Below are 21,400 nucleotides of genomic sequence, written 5' to 3'. Positions count from 1 at the left end.
TGTGATGCTGGGTTTTGTATTAGGGGTCACTGCCCAGGAAAAGGATCTAGGTGTCATTATTGAGGATATATTGAAACCCTTGGCTCAGTGTACAGTGGCAGCTAAGAAAGCAAATAGAATGTTAGGAATTATCAAAAAAGGAATGGCAAACAAAGATTAAAATGTTATAATCCCTCATATTGCTCTATGGCAGGGGTGCCCACACTTTCTTGGCTTGCGAGCTACTCTTAAAATGACCAAGTCAAAATGATCTATCAACAATAAAATTTAAAAAAACACACAGCACACTATACGCAGAGAAAATGTTATCATTTATATTCGGGTTTTTTTTTTTAAAGAGGTGAAGGCAGATGACATCAAAATATGCAATGTCGCCTCAGTAACAACTATACAAAATAGACAAATATACTCCCTCCCCTTTTACTAAACCGCGATAGTGGATTTTAGCACAGGGAGCTGCGTTGAATGGCCCACGCTGCTCCCAATGCTCATAGGCTCCCTGCACTAAAAATTGCTATCGCGGTTTAGTAAAAGGGGGCCATAGTGCAAAATATAGAGAGCAAATATAAATCTGGATACATTTTGATCACTAAATTTAAAATAAAATAATTTTTCCTACCTTTGCTGTCTGGTGATTTCATGAATCTCTGGTTGCACTTCCTTCTTCTGATTGTAAATCCAATATTTCTTTCTTTCTTTCTGCCTCCTGCATGCTTCCTCTCCTCCAGACCTCATTCCATTCCCCAACCATCTCTCTCTGTCCCTCCATGAGTCCAACTTTTTCTTCCTCTCTCTCTGCCCCTTTCTTTCTCTCTCTCTCTCTCTCTCTCTCTCTCCCTGCCCCTCCCCTCCCCTTTCTTTTTTAAATTTATTTTATTTTAACAAGTTTTATTGAATTTTCACAATGGCAAATACAGCACAAAACAATACAACCAAAACACCAGATAGCCAAATCCCCACCCCAAAACATAAACAATCATACCAGTACTCTTCAGTATAAGGAGCCAAATGCCCACCCCAAAACATAAACAGTCATACTGGTACTCTTCAATATAAGGCAATACTATCCAACCCAAAATTTCCCCCTCCCTCTCTTTCTTTTTCTCTCTCCCTGCCCTCCCTTTCTGTCTTTCTTTCTCTCTCCCTGCCCCCTTTCTTTCTTTCTGTTGGTCTGTCTTTCTCTTTCCTTGCCCCCCCACCGCCAATTTCTCCCTGTTTCTCTGACGCCAGGCCAGGCACATACAAGTGCCAGACCCACAGCCTTCCCACCCCAACGTCAATTCTGTGGTCTGAGAGGAAGTTTGTGGCCAGCCAGGCAGCATTTGGCTGGCCTGGAACTTCCTCTCCAATGTTAGAATTGACATCAGGGTGGGAAGGCTGTGGGCCCAGCTCTTGTAAGCGCCTGGCCTGGCGTCGGGGAAGCAGGGAAAACAGAACACAAAGGCAACGCGAGTCTATCGCGGAGCCCGGGTTGGGCTCCACGATTGACTCGCATTGCCTTTGCAATCTACTGGTCGATCGTGATCGACCTTTTGGGCACCCCTGTTCTATGATATGGCTGTAATTTGAATATTGTCTACAGTTCTGGTCACTGTATCTTAAAAAAGATATAGCAGAATTAGAAAAGATACAGAGAAGGGTGATGAAAATGATAACAGGGATAGAATGACTTCCCTATGAGGAGAGGCTAAAGTGGCTAGGGATCTTCAGCTGGGAAAAGAGATGGCTCAGGGTGCATATAAGAGGTCTATAAACTACTGAGTGGAGTGGAAAGGGTAGATGTGAATCTTTCCAAAAATACTAAGACTAGGAGACATGCGATGAAGCTACTAAGTAGTAGTTTTGAAACTGGAGAAAATATTTCTTCACACAACATATAATTGAACTCTGGAATTTGTTGCTGGAGAATTTGGTGAAATCAGTTAGCTTAGCAGGGTTAAAATTCCCTAAAAGAGAAGTCCATAGGCCAATATTGAGATGGTTTGGGGATATATGAGGGACGTTCAAAAAGTATCAGACCTTAATTTTTTAAGGAGATTAGAATAAGATTGTTGTATCTGAATATGAGTATTTTTTATGAATAAAGGTCTGATACTTTTTGAACAGCCCTCATACACTGTTTATTCCTAGGATAAGCAGCATAAAATTTGTTTTACTACTTGGGATCTTGCTAGTACTTGGGACCTGGGATGGCCACTGTTGGAAACAGGATACTGGGCTTGATAGATTTTCAGTTATGTACTTAAGGTGGTTTACAAACAACAATACTTATCGCATACAATATTTAAGTTATCTCTATCTAAACCCCAATATTAACATAATAAAATCAGAATTAATAATTCAGCAAGATCACTCATCAAAAATTCAATCTTAACTTCCTAAATAGCATAAATAGTAAAAGCAGTGATTTTTAGAAGAAAAAATATACATATACTTTACATACATAAATTGGCTGAATCCACTTATGTAGACAATTCTAATATTACATCCTAAATTCATCTAATACATTTGTAGATTGTTACAATATATAGTAAGTTCACTTTGAAAATTACCTGCATAATTTGTCTGCTATGTTATTATTTACATTGTACACAAATAATTATATATATATATTCTTTTCTCTGTACTGTACTGGAGACTTTCTTGTGGGAGAGTTGTCAGGACAAAATCTACGCTCCTAAGGGTCCATTAACTCAGTCATGGTGAAATTTGCAATTATCACAGCTTAATGCAATACTTTGTCATCTAATAATTGCAAATTTAACACAGCAACCATTGGTGGCCTTCCCAGCATTTGTCTTAATAGGTGCCACATTAAATTTGCAGATCATGTGGAAACCCTTAGCACTTTCTATTTAGAAGCAATTAAGTGGTCCCAAACTAACTACATAAGTGCTGATTAGTGCACATTATGTGTAGCGCTAATCTAAAAATAGGAATAATGAATGTCAACTACAGGAAATAATTGCAATCTAGTAAACACATCCTAATTTCAAATGTTAATTTTAATATTGAATTCTAAGAAACAAAAGTTACATACCTAGATTTTTCATGGATTTTTTACAGCAGCAACGACTTCATTGAACTGTCTTTAATGAGGGAGTTCTCTTATCATATCTTTTCGATTTTAACCAGATAATAATTAACTTTATTTGATGACTCTTTTTAAAGCAAATAAATGTTGGTCTAAGTACATTGTTTTATCTTCTGTCCCTGAAGGTAAATACACACAAAGAATTGCACAGAAACATATCTTTTTTTTCCAGATAATTATGCATGTGCTAAAGATTTCTACATTACAATAATTATTACCACAAAAAAATGCAATATACCAGTACTCACTAGAATAGAAAATTAAAGCTGTGCAGTTCTGGTAATGTTGATCAGTAGTTCCCAAATTGTGGGTCATAATCCCAAATGAGGTCACAGAATCATTCAGTGTGATCTCAAGTAGCTTTTAATGGATTTTTAAGTCAAGCACTTGGCCACGTCCACAGGACCAGCTTTAGGGTGTACAACTTGATGGAAATGGGGAATGAATCATAATGGCCAGTGATGGTTAAAATAGATGTACCAGTAGTCTGGGTTGCCACTGGCAGCTCTATGGAGCTGGTGTTATGGGTTATGGATGTTGCCTTTTTCTCCTCAAGCTGTGGCTCATGTGGTCTGGATGAGTTTTTATGTTTTGTTTAGAGGTAATTTTATAAGAAGGTATCTATATCAAAGTATTAAGAAACTACTTTCTTTATGCTTATTTCTTATATGATAGTCTTCCATAATTAAATGTTATCTAAGGATCTTGGAATCTTGCTCAAGACTTTGTGTGGGATTATTTTTTAAATATTATTTTATAAAGGCAACATAGACATTTATGTGCTTTCACAAAAAAAACACCACAAAAGGCAACAAACAGGCACATTTATTAGCATAAAAACATCCTAGTCTGTTTATGTGGCTGGACAACAAAGTTTAAGTCCCGACTAGGATTCCAGTTTTGGCTATCTGGAATACCTTCAGGGAACAAAGTACATATATATATGAATGTATAATCAAAAAGCATTAAAAACGGTTGTCATAAACCATGAGACATAAAAATCAAGCATAAATATCATGGGGCTCCTAATAAAAAACCCAAACATCTAAAAAGTGGCCTAAATGGGTACTTGGACAATCAAAAAGCCTGATCGTCCAAGTACCCATAATCAAAGCTGGTTTTAGACGTATCTAAAACCAGCTTAGGCCTTTCCCCTGCCTCTAAATGCATAGAGCGAAAAGAGGTTTTGATTTGATTTTTGATTTGATTTTATTTCTTATATACCGCTATACCGTGAGGTTCAAAGCGGTTTACAATGAAGATAGATTAAAGATACATTAAAATAAAATAAATAAAAATGGTACTTTGGATTTCCTTAGCTGTCCCAAAGGCTCACAATCTAGCTAAAGTACCTGAGAAAACAATAAATAAATATAAAGTAAATGAAATAAAGTAAATTCCAGTCAGACAATAGGATCTGATGTTAGAAGTTCATAAAGACGATAAGCCAAGGAGCGAAAGCTGATATGCTCCTTGAGCCCTGACGTATGCAGCCAAACCAACACACAATATTTCAGCCATGAGGTTTCCCAGGACGTAGTAATGAGTGCCAAAATACAGGCTAGTCATGTAGATCAGAGTCAGTGCAATGCTAAAATGCAGACATGTCATTTGGATCAGATGACCTCTGCAACAGCCAGACAACCGCCACTATCATCTCGGTGCATCAGCTGCATTAAACGTTCAACTGCCACCATTCTCAGATCCGATATCTAGTATGGTATAGAACCCTGCTGGATCGGGGGAGGGGCGGAGCTGTGCTCTTAAGTCTCTGCAACTGCTTCTGCTGCCTGCCGCTGGTTTCGGTGTGGCCCCGGCGTCTCCTTGTGCTCACCGTTATCCCCTGCTGGATCGGGGGAGGAGCGGAGCTGTGCTCATTAAGTCCCTGCTGCTGATTCTGCTGTCTGCCGCTGGTTTTGATGCAGCCCCAGCGTCTCCTCATGCTTATCCGTTAGCCCCTGCTGGATCGGGAGAGGGGTGGAGCTGTGCTCATAAGTCCCCGCCGCTGCTTTTGCTGCCTGCCGCTCTTTTCGGTGCGGCCCCGGCGTCTCCTTATGCTCATCATTATCCCCTGCTGGATCAGGGGAGGGGCGGAGTTGTGCTCTTTAGACCCTACTGCTGATTCTGCTGCCTGCCGCTGGTTTTGGTACTGCCCCGACATCTCCTTGTGCTCACCGTTATCCCCTGCTGGATCGGGGGAGGGGCGGAGCTGTGCTCATAAGTCCCTGCCACTGCTTCTGTTGCCTGCCGCTGTTTTCGGTACGGCCCCAGCGTCTACTTGTGCTCACCATTATCCCCTACTGAATCAGGGGAGAGGGAAGGAAGAAAGGAAGGACGCAGGAGGGCCTCTGCTGAAAATGCACCATTCTAGGCCTTTAGGTTTGTAGACAGTTATGCTGCGATTCTATAACTGTCAAACTCCTCCTTTCCAGGATGTTTTCTGACTCGCCCGAGTGAAAATTAAAAGAAAAAAGTGCAGAACCCTGTAAAACTATGAATAAGGTATATGAAAGGAACAAAATAAACTAGAAATCAACAAAGAAAACCAAATATAACTAAAAACTTAAAAATATAAGAGAGAGACACTGAAGCCCAGGTCTTACTCAGGCAACATTCTAGAATTCAAGGTTTTTTTAGAGGCGGGGAAAGGGCAGGAGGTAGGCCGACCTAGACCTAGGCGTGCAGCAGATATAACCAAAACTTTAGGCAGGTTGCCTAGTTGGCACTTATACGTTTTGACTTAGACCAAGTCAAAACAGGTATGAGTGCCGAAAAGTGGGCGCTGAGCTGATTGTGGCTGTTGCGATCAGCTCAGCGGCCCCAGCATCCTGCCTACCCCCTACAGCAATGATCATAGCAGGAGAGATGGTGGCACTTGGTTATCGCTATAGCGGCAAGAGAGATGAGCCATCTCTTCTGCAGCAATCTACCCCTCCCCTCTGCCCGACAACGATCAGGGCAGGAGGGAGCCCAAGCCCTCCTGCCCCGCTGAAACCCCACTCAGCCGATCTGATCGGGCCAGGAGGGAGCCCAAGCCCTCCTGGCCCGGCAACTGCCCAACCCCCGACTAAGATCGGGGCAAGAGGGAGCCCAAGCCTTCTTGCCCCACGGTACCCCGAACTCCCCCACCAATTACAATTGGGCAGGAGGGAGCCCAAGCCCTCCTGCCAAGATGAACTCCCTACCCCCCACCCTCACTAAGATATGGACAGGAGGAATAACAGGCCCTCCTGCCCTCGACGCACCCACTGCTACAAATGCCCCCCATGAACCTACGATCAGCCTCCCCTGCTGACCCGCGAGACCCCGCCAATCCTTCGACCCCCACCCCTAACCCCCCTCCCCATACCTTAAATTCGTTGGCTGGACAGACAGGTGCCAAGCCCATCCGTCTGGCAGGTCAGCCATCCATTGAATGGCTGGCCTTAGGGCCTGATTGGCCCACGTGGCTCAAACCCTGCCCACAGGTGGGGCCTTAGGCATCTGGGTCAACCGGAATAGGCCCAGTAGCATTAGGCCCATCCTGTGGGCAGGGCCTGAGGCACAAGGGCCCAACCCTGCCCATGTGCCTCAGACCCCAACCACAGGAGGGGCCTAAGGCTATTGGGCCTATTGATCAAAGGGTGTTGTCAGGTATAAATGTAACTAAGGAATATGTCTTGTGGTTCCATTTCTTTTTTAATACAGCATAATGATTCTGAAAATATTTTCTCTAAATGTCAATGGTCTCAATCATCCGATTAAGAGGAAAAAAAACATTTAACTTCCTAAAAAAACAAAATGCGGATATATACTATATATAAGAGACCCATTTAAATGCCATGGAAGCAAAAAAGCTAGGAGGGTAGATGGATTGTTTTTTTGTTCCTGCGGTAGGGAAAAAAGCTGAGGTGGCCATCTTAGTTAATAGAAAGTGTTTGGCTACATTCAAATTGATGTCTGCGGATCCCACAGGGAGATGGGTACTGGTGGATATGAGCTTGTGCAAAGATACTCTGAGGCTTGTTAATGTCTACGCACCTAATTCAAATCTTGAGGTACGGCGACCATTACTGGACATAGTATTCCAGATGTGGGCACACCATTGCACGATACAGTGGCATGATGACTTCCTTTGTCCTGGCCGTGATATCCTTCTTAATGATACCCAACATTTTTTTTGCTTTCCTTGAGGCCATTGCGCACTGTGCCGATGCCTTCAATGTTGTGTCTACCATCACCCCCATGTCTCTTTCAAGGTTACTTACCGCTAACAGTGATCCCCCCATTTTGTAGCTGAACATCGGGTTCTTTTTCCCTACATGCATGACCTTGCATTTCTCTATGTTAAAGCTCGTTTGCCACTTTTTTGCCCACTCTTCCAGTATCGTTAGGTCCCTTTGCAGGTCTTCGCAGTCTTCCGCAGTTCTAACCCTGCTGCAGAGTTTGGTGTCATCCGCAAATTTGATAACCTCACATTTTGTTCCCGCCTCCAGGTCGTTAATAAGTATATTGAACAGGAGCGGTCCCAGCACTGACCCCTGCGGAACTCCGCTCGTGACCCATTGCCAGTCTGAGTAATGGCCCTTTACTCCAACCCTCTGTTTCCTGCCTGCCAGCCAGTTTTTGATCCATCGGTGGACATCCCCTTGCACCCCGTGGTTCCACAGCTTCTTAAGCAGCCGTTCGTGTGGTACCTTGTCGAAGGCTTTTTGGAAGTCAAGGTAAATGATGTCTATGGATTCCCCTTTATCCATCTGGCTATTTACCCCTCAAAGAAGTACAGTAAGTTTGTGAGACACGACCTTCCCTTGCAGAAGCCGTTCTGGCTCGCCTTCAGCAGTCCATTGTTTTCTATGTGATCACATATGCTGTCCTTAACCAGTGCTTCCATCATCTTTCCCGGAACTGAGGTCAGGCACACCGGCCTGTAGTTTCCCGGGTCACCCCTTGAACCCTTCTTAAAGATGGGCATGACATTCGCTATTTTCCACTCCTCCGGGATCCCCCCAGTTTTTAAGGTTAGATTACATATTTGGCGAAGTGGTTCCGCTATTTCGTTCCTTAGCTATTTGAGTACCCTTGGGTGGATGCCGTCCGGACCCGGTGATTTATCGCTCTTTAGTCTGTCTATCTGTCGGAGGACATCCTCTTGGCTTACGTCTAGTTGGACCAGCTTTTCATCCTGATCCCCATTTATGATCTCCAAAGGTTCTGGAATATTGGATGTGTCCTCTCTCGTGAAGACTGACGAGAAGAACTTATTTAACCTGTCAGCTATCTCTTTTTCCTCCTTTACCACTCCCTTCTTGTCTCCATCGTCCAATGGTCCCACTTCCTCCCTGGCCGGTTGCTTCCCCTTCACGTACCTGAAGAATGATTTGAAGGTTGTTGCTTCCCCCGCCAGTCTCTCTTCATATTCTCGTTTTGCTTTCCTAACCACTCGGTGACACTCCTTTTGGTGTTTTTTGTGCTCCTTTTGGTTGTCCTCTGATTGGTCCTTTTTCCATTTTTTGAATGATGCCTTCTTGTCACTTATCGCCCTTTTCACTGCATTTGTCATCCACACTGGGTTTTTGGTTCGATTCTTTTTGCACCCCTTCCTGGACCTGGGGACGTACAGGTTCTGAGCTTCGTGCACCATGCCCTTGAATAGGGCCCAGGCTTCCTCTACGGTCTCCATCTTACCTGAGCTATTGCTGAGCTTCTTTCTTACCATTTTTCTCATGGCCTCGTAATTTCCTGTTCTAAAATTGAGTGCTGTCGTTGTGGTTCTTGTCACCTTTGATGATCCACTTTCTAGCTTGCACTGGATCATGTTATGATCACTGTTTTCTAGTGGCGCTAGTACTGCCACCTCTTTTGCGGGCCCTCCTAGCCTGTTGAGGATTAGGTCAAGAGTGGCATCTCCCCATGTTGGTTCCGTGACCAGCTATTCCATGAAACAATCCCTCATAGCCTCCAGGAATTTGGTCTCCCTCATGCAGTTTGAGTGTCCAATACTCCAGTCTATCCCAGTGTAGTTGAAGTCCCCCATCACCACCACACTTCCGCTTTTGCATGCCTGCCTCAACTCAGCCTCCAGGTCCTGGTCGATTGCTTCCGGTTGTCCAGGTGGGCAATAGTACAGACCCAATTTTATGTCTGCTCCAGGTCCTCCTTGAAGCTTAACCCATTGTGATTCCAAGCCATCCGCCCTTACCGTTGTTTCCATCCTGGTTGAAGGAATGGAGTCCTTTATATATATCGCTATTCCTCCACCCTTCTTGTGTGTCCTGTCTCTCCTATAGAGTTTATTCCCTGGTATGACCACATCCCATTTGTTGTCATCAGACCACCATGTTTCTATGACTCCAATTATGTCTAGGTCCTTCTTGCTGGCTATGACTTCCAGCTCTCCCATTTTGGCTCTTAGGCTCCTAGCATTAGTGTATAGGCAATTTAAGTCCCGGTTGTTTGCCTTCCCTGCTGGTTTTCCTCATGGTTTGGGGCTCCTGCCAACCCCCTCATGGGTTGCCAGTCTCCGAGCCTTGTTTCGTTCATCCTCATCCTGCGGTGTGTCTATCCCATCCTCAGCCTGCTTCCCCATTTTTGGATGCCCCTCTGGCTCCTGTTGTTCTCTCTTAATCCTGCTTGCTAGTTTCATTTGTGCCTTGGGCCCCTGCATTGCATGATTGGGTCCTTTTTCCAAAAGTTCCCACTCAGTCCCGAGCCCTCTTTTACAATTTCCTGGCTCAGTATCTTTGTTTGATACTTTTGTCCGATGTGTCAAGGTCAGATCGACTATCGGCTTTCCCCTTCTCCTCAGTTTAAAGCCAAGTCTATGCCGCTCTGGACGTTGCGTGCCAGCATCCTCGTCCCAGCCGTGCTCAGGAGCAATCCTGTGATTTAAAGGATATATGGCAGATTCTTCATTTTAATGATCGGGAATTTTCTTTCTGCTCCCAGGTACATAAATCATTTTCCAGAATAGAGTATATATTTGTATCAGATCATTTAATGCAGAAGGTTACAAAGGCCGCCATAAATCCAATCATTTTCTCAGATTATGGTGGAAATTGGATTGAACTGAAAATGAATGAACAAGATTACAGTAGACCTGTCTGGAGATTCAATAATACATTGCTTGCAGATTCCAACTTTATTGAGGAATTTCAATCAAAGATTACTGAATATTTTCAACTCAATGTTTCTTTAGAAACCTTATGGGATGCTTTTAAAGCTATTATGAGATGGCAAATAATCTCATATTCGACACACGTCAGGAAACAAGTCAATAATGAATTTTCAAATTTGCAGCAACAATTGGCCTTGAAATGGGACCAAACTACTTTACAGGCCCTCTTAAAAGCTAAATATAAATACAATGAGATTTCCACTCAAATGGCTAGGAAAGAGCTGTTTTCTCAGCAGGTTCTGTATTATGGAAACTTGAATAAAGCGGGAAGAGTATTAGCTAATTACCTTAAAGCTAAAAAAAGGAAAGTAAAAATTGTGGCTATCACAGATGAGAATGGGGAAACTCATTCTCAAATTGGAATTATCTTAAAACAATTTTTAAAATATTATAAAGCTTTGTGTTCTTCCGAGCTTTATTCAAATAAAGAACTTGAGGGTTTAAAGTTTTTGGAGTTGATTAAGGGGCCTAAAATTCCTGAGCATATAAAAGGAACTCTTGATGCGCCTATATTAATGAAAGAATTACAAGCAGCATTGAGGTCCCTTAGAGTTGGATCTGCTCCAGATGGTAATGGGTTCACTGTAGAGTTTAACAAATCATTTCAAAGTACCCTATTACCTCATCTATTAAATTTATATCAGGTTCAACTGACTAAAGGTTGCATTACAGGTACTATGGCAGAATCATTAACTATTGTTTTGCCAAAGCCAAATAACGATCCTATGTTGGTTTCAAATTACAGGCCTATTTCTTTGATAAATGTAGATGGCAAACTTTTGGCTAAGTTATTGGCTTTGCGCTTGGCCAAGGCTCTCCCTTATATTATTGGTATGCACCAAATGGGGTTTGTTGCTCAAAGACATTCTTCAAATAACACCAGGCTGGCTTTTCACATGTTAAATTTAACAAAAGTCACGGATGATCCACCCTTTTCTATATCCTTGGATGCAGAGAAGACCTTTGATCGGGTGGAATGGACCTTTATGTATCAAGCAATGGATTGGCTTGGTATTGGTTCTGGATTTATACAAATGATTCAAACCTTGTATAGTTCCCCTTCTGCCAGATTATATATAAATAATTCTTTTTTGAAACGTTTCTGTCTGGAGAGGGGAGTTAGACAAGGATATCTGTTATCTCCTTTGCTGTTTGATATTGGGCTCCATTTACAAAGGTGCGCTAGGGTCTTAATGCGTGCAATAGCGCACGTTAAATTCCCGAGCGCGCTAGCCACTACCGCCTCCTTTTTAAGAGGTGGTAGATTTTTGGCTACTGCGAGCTATAGCATGCGGTAATTTGGGGCGTGCGCTAAAAACCCTAGCGCACCTTTGTAAAAGGAGCCCATTGTTTTGGAACCCTTGTTATTGGCTATACAACAGGCAAAGGAGATACAGGGTATTCCTTACGCAGGTCGGGAATACAAGGTCTCTGCTTATGTAGATGACATATTGCTTCATTTGAGGATTCCTGAAACAACCATTCCACATTTACTAGATTTGATTGAAAGATTTGGAAAAATTTCAGAATATAAAATAAATTGGAGTAAATCAGAGATTCTTCCACTTAATGTACATTGTCAGAAAGGATTGTTTGATTCATTCAATTTTCTTTGGAAGGAAGAGGGTATAAAGTATTTAGGAATTTGGATTTATAAAAAGCTGGAAGAAACAATGAAAGTAAATGAAAAATCCTTATTACGAAAGGTCACAGAAATGTGTGCGCATTGGAACCCATTACATTTGTCTTGGTTGGGGAGAGAACAAACAGTTAAGATGATGATTTTGCCTGTGGTTTGTTACCAAATGGGTGTTTTTTCAGGAGTCCTTTTACAAAAAATTAAATAGTATTCTTACAAAATTTATTTGGCTGGGGAAAGCAGCAAGAATTGCTTTAGCATCCTTACAAAAGCCAATTGTGGAGGGTGGGGTAAATTTTCCAAATTTTTATAGGTACCATCAAGCCTATATAATGCGTCAGGGTATGTATTGAATCCTCCCTGAGCTCATGGAAAATCTTCCAGACCGGTTATGGTTGGACTGGCAACTCCTGTCTCCATTGAGATTGTGTCACGTTTTGAGTATGAAGATGCCTAGGCTATATAAGGAGAATAGAATTTTAATGGACACTTGGAAGACATTAAAATTTATTACTAATTTAACAGATATTCCAATTCATAAATCCACTTGTCAGTCCCTTTGGTTGAACCCCAAGATTCAAATTGGCGGGTTTAAGGTCATCTGAAAGTACTGGATGAAGGTACGTACTTTAGACCACAGTTCTTCAACCGCCGGTCTGTGGACTGGTGCCGGTCTGCAGAAAATTTCTGCCAGTCCGCACAGGGCCGGCGAGATCAAGTCGGCAGTTAAATTTCCTGCCGACTGCGGTTCCTGCTCATTAATGTTCCTCCCAGCCTCAGGCGATTAAGATAGGCTGCCGACGTCGGGGCTTTCCCTCTCTGAGTCTCACCTGTTCGGAAACAGGAAGTTGAAACAAAATAGGCGGGACTCAGAGAGTGAAGGTCCCGACGTGGCAGCCTGTCTTGATCGCCGCCCCTGCTGAGTTGCTGAAGAAGGCCACGGAGAGAGCTGCAGATTCAGGTGCAGGTGGAGGGAGATGGTCAGCGTGTGCGAGCAAGATCCTGGGGAGCCTTCACAGTGACTTCCTCCCCTCCCACCAGCTCTCCTACTTGCCAGGGCAGTGATTTACCGGCAACTTCCTGCAGGCAAGTACTGAGAGCTGCTGGAAGGGGAGACAGCCACTGTAGGAGGCAGGGAAACTGCTGGATAAAGGGAAAGCTGTTACTGGGCTTGGAGAGAGTTAGAAGGAGAGATGCTGCTGGGAGGGGAGGAGGGAAAGGGATGGGAAGAGAAGAGAGTTAATGTTGGATAGAGGGAGGAGGGAAGGGAGAAGAAGGAGAGATGCTGCTGGGAGGGGAGGAGGGAAAGGGATGGGAAGAGAGTTAATGTTGGATAGAGGGAGGAGGGAAGGGAGAAGGGAAAAAAGGAAGGAGGGAAGGGAGAAAGAAAAAAGGAAGGAAACAGCTGGCAGGGAGATTACAGGAGGGGAAGGGGGTCAGGGTGGAATGGAGAGATCAGATGAGGGAAAGGGGAGAGAGAGGAATGAGAAAGTAGAGAGACATTGATGCTGGAAAGGGGGTCAGCAGAGAAATGAAAGAGGGATAAAGATGCTAGATCTGGTGTAGGAGAGATAAAAATGAAGAAGGCAGTGAAGCTGGAATGAATGATGTAAAAAGGAGAGAGGAGGAACAGGCTGGATGGACAGGGAAGAGGGGCATAGAAAGAAGTCAGATACATATGGAAGGGGGAGAGGACAGACATTGGATGGAACGGGCAGATGCTGGAAGGAAAAGTGAAAAGAAGATGAAAGCAGAAACCAGAGACAACAAAAGGTAGAAAAAAATAATTTTATTTCTATTTTGTCATTAGAATATATCAGATTTGAAATATATATCCTGCTAGAGACATAACTGGGGACTGCAGTATTCTGTTAGCATGATATTTCTATGTAGCATTCTATAATAATGTAATGTAATGTAATGTAATTTATTTCTTATATACCGCTACATCCGTTAGGTTCTAAGCGGTTTACAGAAAATATACATTAAGATTAGAAATAAGAAAGGTACTTGAAAAATTCCCTTACTGTCCCGAAGGCTCACAATCTAACTAAAGTACCTGGAGGGTAATAGAGAAGTGAAAAGTAGAGTTAGAGGAAAAATAAAAATAAAATAAACATTTTAACAAGACAGCATTGATCTAAATACTTTGGAAGGTAGAAGAGAGGAGAGAAAGGAATAGAAGCAGAAGGGGGAGCCGTTGAACAGTAGAATTCTGGAGAAATTTAAATGATAGAAATAGAACAAAACAAAGACAAAAGGCAAAACAATAGATAAGATTAAAGATAAATCATAAGCTGGAAAGAAAAATAAAATAAAACTTTGTCTTCAATCCACGGTTTCAGCGTCACATTCCTGGCAGGTTCGGGTCTGTGGGTTCTTGGTGGTTGCGGATGGACCCGCTGCTGCTTAGGTGTAAAAGCAGTTGTTTTCCCAATGCTGCTGATATTTAAAAGCAGGCAGATTGATCTCTCCAACAAATTGTATGGTGAAGAGCATATACGTCTGGCTGGATTGGGATAAAAGCTCTCGATAGTGGCGGCTGGTCTTGGTGCTGCTTAGGTGTAAAAGCTGTTGATCTCCTACTTCTGATGATATTTAAAAGCAAGCATATTGATTTTTCCAACGGAATGCTGGGGGAAGAGCTTACTTGTCTGGCTGGATCAGGGCAAAGGGCTCTCGGTAGTGGTGGCTGGTCCTGTTGCTGCTTAGGTGTAAAAAACAGTTGATCTTCCTAGTGGACTGCAGGGGGAGGTGGAGCTCACACTCTTGGCTGGATCGGGTCTGTGGGCTCTTGGTAGTTGTGGATAGTTCCGCTGCTGCTGAGGTGTAAAAGCAGTTGATTTCCCACTGTTGCTGATATTTAAAAGCAGGTAGATTGATCTCTCCAATGGACTGCAGAGGGAGGAGCTCACATGCCTGGCTGGATCGGGGCAAAGGGCTCTTGGTAGTGGTGGCTGGTCCTGCTGCTGCTTAGGTGTAAAAGCAGTTGATTTTCCTTGGCTTGATAACTTGGCTTGTTCAGTTTTCTTGATAGTAGAGGGGATATATGTGAAGGGGAGGGGAGACAGGGATTTTGCTGGTCCGTGCTCTGTATATTTGTATTTATAAAATCACAATTGTTCAGAATATTGTTTCTTTTTATACTTTAATAAAATACGTTCAATATAAAATCATAATTGCAGCTTGTGCAGATGGGATCAGATGGTTTGCGGGGACTGAGCTCGCAGAGATGGGGCGTAAACGGGGTTTTTTAATTTTAGTCCTAGTAGTTTGCCGGTCCACAAAATAATTATTTTATTTCTGCCGGTCCACGGGTGTAAAAAGGTTGAAGAACACTGCTTTAGACGATGTAGTATCAGACGGAAAGCTGCTTGAGTTTTCATGACTGCAACAAAAATTTGGTATTGCTAAAACTCAATGTTATAGGTGGTTGCAGTTGAAGCAGGCCATTCAGGAGGAGTTCCCTGACTGGAAAAATCTTAAAAATCAGTATAGTTTGCTGTTCCTGTGCTTCCAGGTAGATTTCCTGGGTCACTAGGCCGCTCAGTGGTATAAATTAATATCTGGATTTTTAAATAAGAAACCACAAACTAGTCTTCGTGACATTTGGAGTATTGAGATAAAGCATCAGATTACTGTGTCTCAATGGCCATGAATCTCGAGTTGGAGGATGAGATGTACGGTGTCTGCCTCTATGAGACAAACATGTTTTTTCTTGTTACATAGAGCGTGTTGGACTCCGGTTAGATTACAGAAATTAGATAGTTCCAAGTCTTGAACCTGGGACATTGGATAATTTATTATATTATTGTCCCTTGACACATCAATTTTGGAGATCCATTTGGGATCAGGTAAACAAAGTAATGGAAAATCCAGTGGCACCAACATACGACACTGTGCTATTTGGCACTATGATAAGAGCTAAAAGACAAATATCATCTCACAATAATAAACTTCTCTTTATTATGACCGGGGTTGCCATACAGCTTATTTTAAGGAATTGGAAAAACTGAGATAGATTGAACTATACTTTTTTGGTGGGAGTCTCTCTATCATGTTTATAAAATGGAACGTATTATGGCTATACAACAGGGACTTTATAAGAGGTTTCTGAAGATTTGAAAGCCATTGACAAAATTGTTCAAAGAGTGATTGGTGATTTTGCCCTTTGGTCCTACACATCCAGGGTGGGTTGGAACATATTTTTAATTTCTTAATTTGAGTGTACTTTTTGAATATAATTATGGGTGTGTGTGTGATATATCTATTTGTCATAGATTACAATTTTAATTATATTTAAGTGCTTTTATAGTGTAATATGATTGTATTATATGTTGCACTTCAAAATGTGTGGCTTCAAAATGAATAAAGATAATTAAAAAAAAGAGAAGGGTGAAACTCATTCTCAAATTGGAGACATTTTAAAACAATTTTACATATCAAGCCTTCTTTGGATAAATATAAAAGTCAACTTTTTATGTTAATGACGGGAATAGCTATCCAATTGATCACACATAATTGGAAGAGGTATGACAGACTAAATTACACGTTTTGGTGGACAAATGTTTGTACCACATATAAATATGAAAAAATGAATGCAGAGTGTTTGGGGGTTAGCAGTACATTTAATAGAGTGTGGAGTCCATTGACTATATTTGTAACAACATAATAATTGTAATGTATTTATTTATTTATTTTTTTTTTTTGAAGGTTGGTAGAATTCCTTACACATCCAGGGGAGGGAGGGAGGGGGGAGGGAAAGATATTTTATTTATTTAAATACTTAATTCTAATATTATAATTACATAATTTGTCTAGGGGGAGAAAATGATTGTTCTAAGTATAAATTGTATGTTTAATAATGCGTTTTATGAAATATTTATGTTCAGATAATTGTATTGCATTGTTAAAAATCAATAAAGATTTATTAAAAAAAAAAAATTTTTGAATTTTATTTAAAAAAATAATAAAAATTTAAAAAGCCGGCAGAAGCCTTGACAGCAGTGACAGGAGGCTATTTCTCCTGTCACTACTGTCAGGGCTTTAGTGATCCGTGCAGTTGGCTGGGGGCATGCCAACGATCATCTCCATTTGCATGCAGGCCTTTAGTGAATTCGTCGGCCTGCATGCAAACAGAAACGGATCACACATGGATCGGAGGGTTAGTGAATCTAGCCCTAAATCTGCCTCAGCTCTTCTGCTCAGAGCTAAAGAGTTCAGTGTATTTTAGGACATGTAGTTCACCGAGATGTAAAACTCTAGTTCACATTTTTACTCACTGAGCTACATCACCTTCCTAGTTCACATTTTTAAAGGTCTAAGATAGATTAATACTGTATTTGATTGTGCATAATTTTCTTTACTGCAGCAACAAGTAACATAACACTTTGGAACAAAATTGTAGTTGTTTTTGTTCCTAAGTAATAAGTATTATTTCTTAATTGTCTATGCCACAAAAGTATAGAAAATGGCTATCATTCCCCTCAAACTTTGCTTTTGTGCCTTATGCATCTGGGCCAGTTAGAGCCCTAGTTACTCTGGCCAGCCATCTGAAAATAAAGGGGGAGAGGTCGGAGTTATCAGAGGCACTGGGGGTTGCATGGTGGAGGGAGAGGGTAGGCAACTGTCCCATTGCCGAGGGGGGTTGGAGGGGTATTGGTTGGTGGCAGGAGAGATTGGGCTTTTCTCCCACTGCCGGTGGTGTGTGTTGGTTGGTGGTGGGAGAGCGTGGGTAACTCTCCCACTGCCAAGGGGGGATTGGGGGTGTTGGTTGACAGCAGGAAATATTGGGCATCTCTCCTGCTGCCTAGGGTGTGTTGGATGAGCGGGAAAGACTGGGCATCTCTCCCGCTGCCAAAGGGGGCTATAATACATGCGCTTAAGAAGCATGCTTTTACTACTCCTACGAAAAAATTAAATAAACTACAATTTAGGATTCTTCATGTAATTTTTTATTTGTTTTTATTAGCCATTGTCAAAACACATGCCACAAGATGCACTTTTAACAATGCTGTCACTGTACCAGCACCCCGGACCAGTCGCTGATTTTTGTTGCCAAAAGCAGACGCTGTTCTTGAAGAATGGCTCAGCGATTTTTAAGAATCCATCGGAGTGCTCATTTCATTATTGAAGAGCTCATATGCATGGCAGTGTCAGAGACTGCTAGAAAGCTCTCTAAAGACCGAGATAAGCTGTTTTGATAATGTGCCGCTAAAATGCCTGCAGGCTAAACCATCAGAAACCAGTTTAGTGACCGCATTAAAGTTTTGAGAACCTGGGTCTGAGTTCTCTGTGGGGAGAAACAACATCAAATAAGAAATATGGTGGACCCTGTAAAGGTGCTGATGCCACCACTTGTGATAAACCTACTGCATCCTCAAGGTTTGTCACAGAGAAATGTAGGAAAGTATACAAACCCCAGTGCAGAAGGGTTGACTAGGTCAGTGCCCAAGACAATAAGTTAGCTGACTACCCTGTGAGTGATGAAGAAGAAATGGAAATAGAACAGGAAAGCTTTGACTTACCTAGAGCAGTCCCAAAGCCAGGCAAGAAGAATCTGCCTTTCTATTATCCAATGCCTGTAAGGCAGAAAGCTCACAAATAGTTTCCCCTCAGAGAAACGGCACAGGGAATGCCCTTCTCCATCAGAAGCCAAGGGGGAGTGATTCTTTCCCTCAGCTTAAAGGCAGGCTCATCAGAGAGCAAGGGTGAGGAGAGAGAGGCTTGGCAGAAAAAGCAAAACATGAGCAGAGGCAACAAAAGAAAATCTTAATAGAAAAATCGACTTCCTATGCAAAACCAGCAGTTACTTTTCTGGCTCTGCAGATGCTCCATTTCTCTAAAATGCTTCAGCTGGAGCTTGAACTAGTGCTTCACAATTCTCCAATTCAAATTGATTCACCGATCCACTTTGGTGAATCGATTTTTTTGTCTGAAAAAAATCAGACTCACTGATTCAGCGACCACTACCCCTCCTCCGGTGAGACTTGACATACCTCCGGGCCTTCTAAAGCACCAGTAGCAGCGGTGGTGGTGGCCAGTCAGCAGAGGTAGTGCTCTGCATGGACTGCTCGCGGCATGCCCCGCCGGGTTCTTCCCTCTTCTGCGTCACTGATGATGTCACTGATGATGTGGCAGGGAACCCTGGTGGGGCAGGCCACTATCAGCCTGTATACATCACTGTCTCTTCAAGGCCAGCCACTGCCACCACTGCTGCTTTGCAAAAGCTGGAGGTATGTCATGTCTCACAGTAGGATGGTCAGTAAGGTGCTGCTGCACAGGGGCATGGGAGGGAGGGATGGAAAGCTGCTGCACATGGGGATGGGAGGGAATAATGCAAAGCTGATGCACAGGGGATAGTTGGGAGGGATGGAAAACTGTTGCACAAATGGATGGATGGGAGGGAAGGAAAGATGCTATTCGGAGGGATGGATGGGAGGGGAGGAAAGCTGCTGCTCAAGGGGATGGATGGGAGGAAAGATGTTGAACATGGGGTTAGAGAGGAGAGAGGAAGAATTGGGGTGGAGGAGAGAAAGGGAGAGATGAAACAAAGAGGTAGAAAGAGGTAAGAGGGAGAAATCTTGCATATAGTGGAGGGGAGAGATATATGCATGGAGAAGAGAGAGTGAGAAATATTGGACATAGGGTGGAGGGCAGGGAGAGATGATGCATGGGGAGAGAGAAACATGTTGCACATGATAATGGAGGGGAATATAGAGGTTTGACTCAGGGTACAAGGCAGGGAGAGATAGAGAGAGAGAGAGATATGGTAGACAGTGGGAAAGAAATAAATGTATATGGCAGTGGAAGGTAGAAAAAAATAATTTTATTTTCTTTTTTCTGATTACAATATGTCGGAATTGAAACATGGATCCTGCCAGAGCTCTTGTTAGACAGTGAACATGAGCTAAGATCTAACAGAGAGAGAAAAGTCTTTTTTGTTTATTTTTTTTACACCACAACGCTGGCATGGAGTTGGATAGGGCAAAGGGGAGTGGGGTGGGTGGAAAGGCTACAAAATAAACCCACTAGGATGTTTGAAAATAATACAAGCTTAATTTGGCAGGAAAAACAAATCAAATTGAAAAATTGATTCAATAGGCCAAATTGGAATCGAATCAAATAGAAATTTTTTCCCTGAATCAGGCAGCACTAGCCTGAACTTGCCAGCTATGAAGACTTTTCCATTCTCAGATATATAATTCCATCTATGTTGTATGCTTTCTGTCAGTATGCAATGACAGTCATTTATTGCCATTTTGCAGTGCTGATGACATTGATTTACTGCCCTGTAAATATTTTTTTATAAGTGAATAATATAACATAGGATTGGCTAAAAATCTACTTACAGACTTTCCATATTAATACCATCATCTTACTATTTGCATTGCTGTTCTATTATGTTCTACCACTAAACTCAGTCATAAGAACATAAGAAGTGCCTCTGCTGGGTCAGACCAGAGGTCCATCGTGCCCAGCAGTCCGCTCACGCGGTGGCCCAACAGGTCCAGGACCTGTGTAGTAGTCCTTTATCTATACCCCTCTGTCCCCTTTTCCTTCAGAAAATTATCCAATTCCTTCTTAAACCCTAATACCGTACTCTGTCCTATCACGCCCTCTGGCCACAGTAAAATTTGGTAACCCTAGGCATGTGGTATGCAAGGCCAGATTAAAGCGTAGGCCCAGTAGGCACGTGCTTTGGGCCCAAGAAGGTCAGGATAGCATGATGCACTGCTCCGATGACATCACGTTATCTACTGCAGCACCGAGCAGCTCTTCTTCCTCCCCTGAGTCAGCATCATCTCTCTCATCCCCCCTCCCCCCTGGGACTAGCAGCCACCCTCTCTGATCCAGCAGTATCCATCCCTCTTCTATTCCCAGGGCCAGTAACAACCCTTTCTATCCCCCAACCGACCCTCAGTCCTTCTGCCTCTGAGTTGTAACCACTGCTTCCATTCGGCTCTCTCACTGTCTGGATCGCTACAGATCGTGGAAGCCCAGCTATTCCTATACACAGACTCATGACCTTTGGCTAGGCCATGCCCTGCTTCCGAGGAAATAGGAAGCTGCATTGAGGAGGCAGGGCAAGGCCTATCCAAAGGTCATGAGTCTGAATAAAGGAATAGCTGGGCTTCTACTATCTGCAGCAATCTAGGACAGTGAGAGAACTGAATGGGAGCAGTGGTACCAGCTTGGGGGCAGAAGGAAGGAGGGCCAGTTAGGGGATATAAAGGGGTATTGCTGGTCCTGGTGATAGAAGAAGGATGGATGCTAGTCCTGGTGGGGGGAAGAGACAGAGGGTGCTTCTGAATTGGGAGAGATGCTGTGCTGCTGGCCCTGGGAACAGGAGAAGGAGCGGTACAGCTGACCGTGAGGATGAGAGGGAGAGGTGCTGCTGGAAATGGGAGGGGAAGTGAGAGGGAAAGGTATTGTTGGCCCTGGGGACAGGAGAGGGAAGGATGCTGCTGGCCCGGGGAAGGAGGTAGGGAGACAAGAGGGAGGGAGTATT

The sequence above is a fragment of the Geotrypetes seraphini genome, chromosome 9, assembly GCF_902459505.1.
Source record: "Geotrypetes seraphini chromosome 9, aGeoSer1.1, whole genome shotgun sequence".
Classification (NCBI taxonomy): domain Eukaryota; kingdom Metazoa; phylum Chordata; class Amphibia; order Gymnophiona; family Dermophiidae; genus Geotrypetes; species Geotrypetes seraphini.
This window is presented reverse-complemented; position numbering follows the sequence as displayed.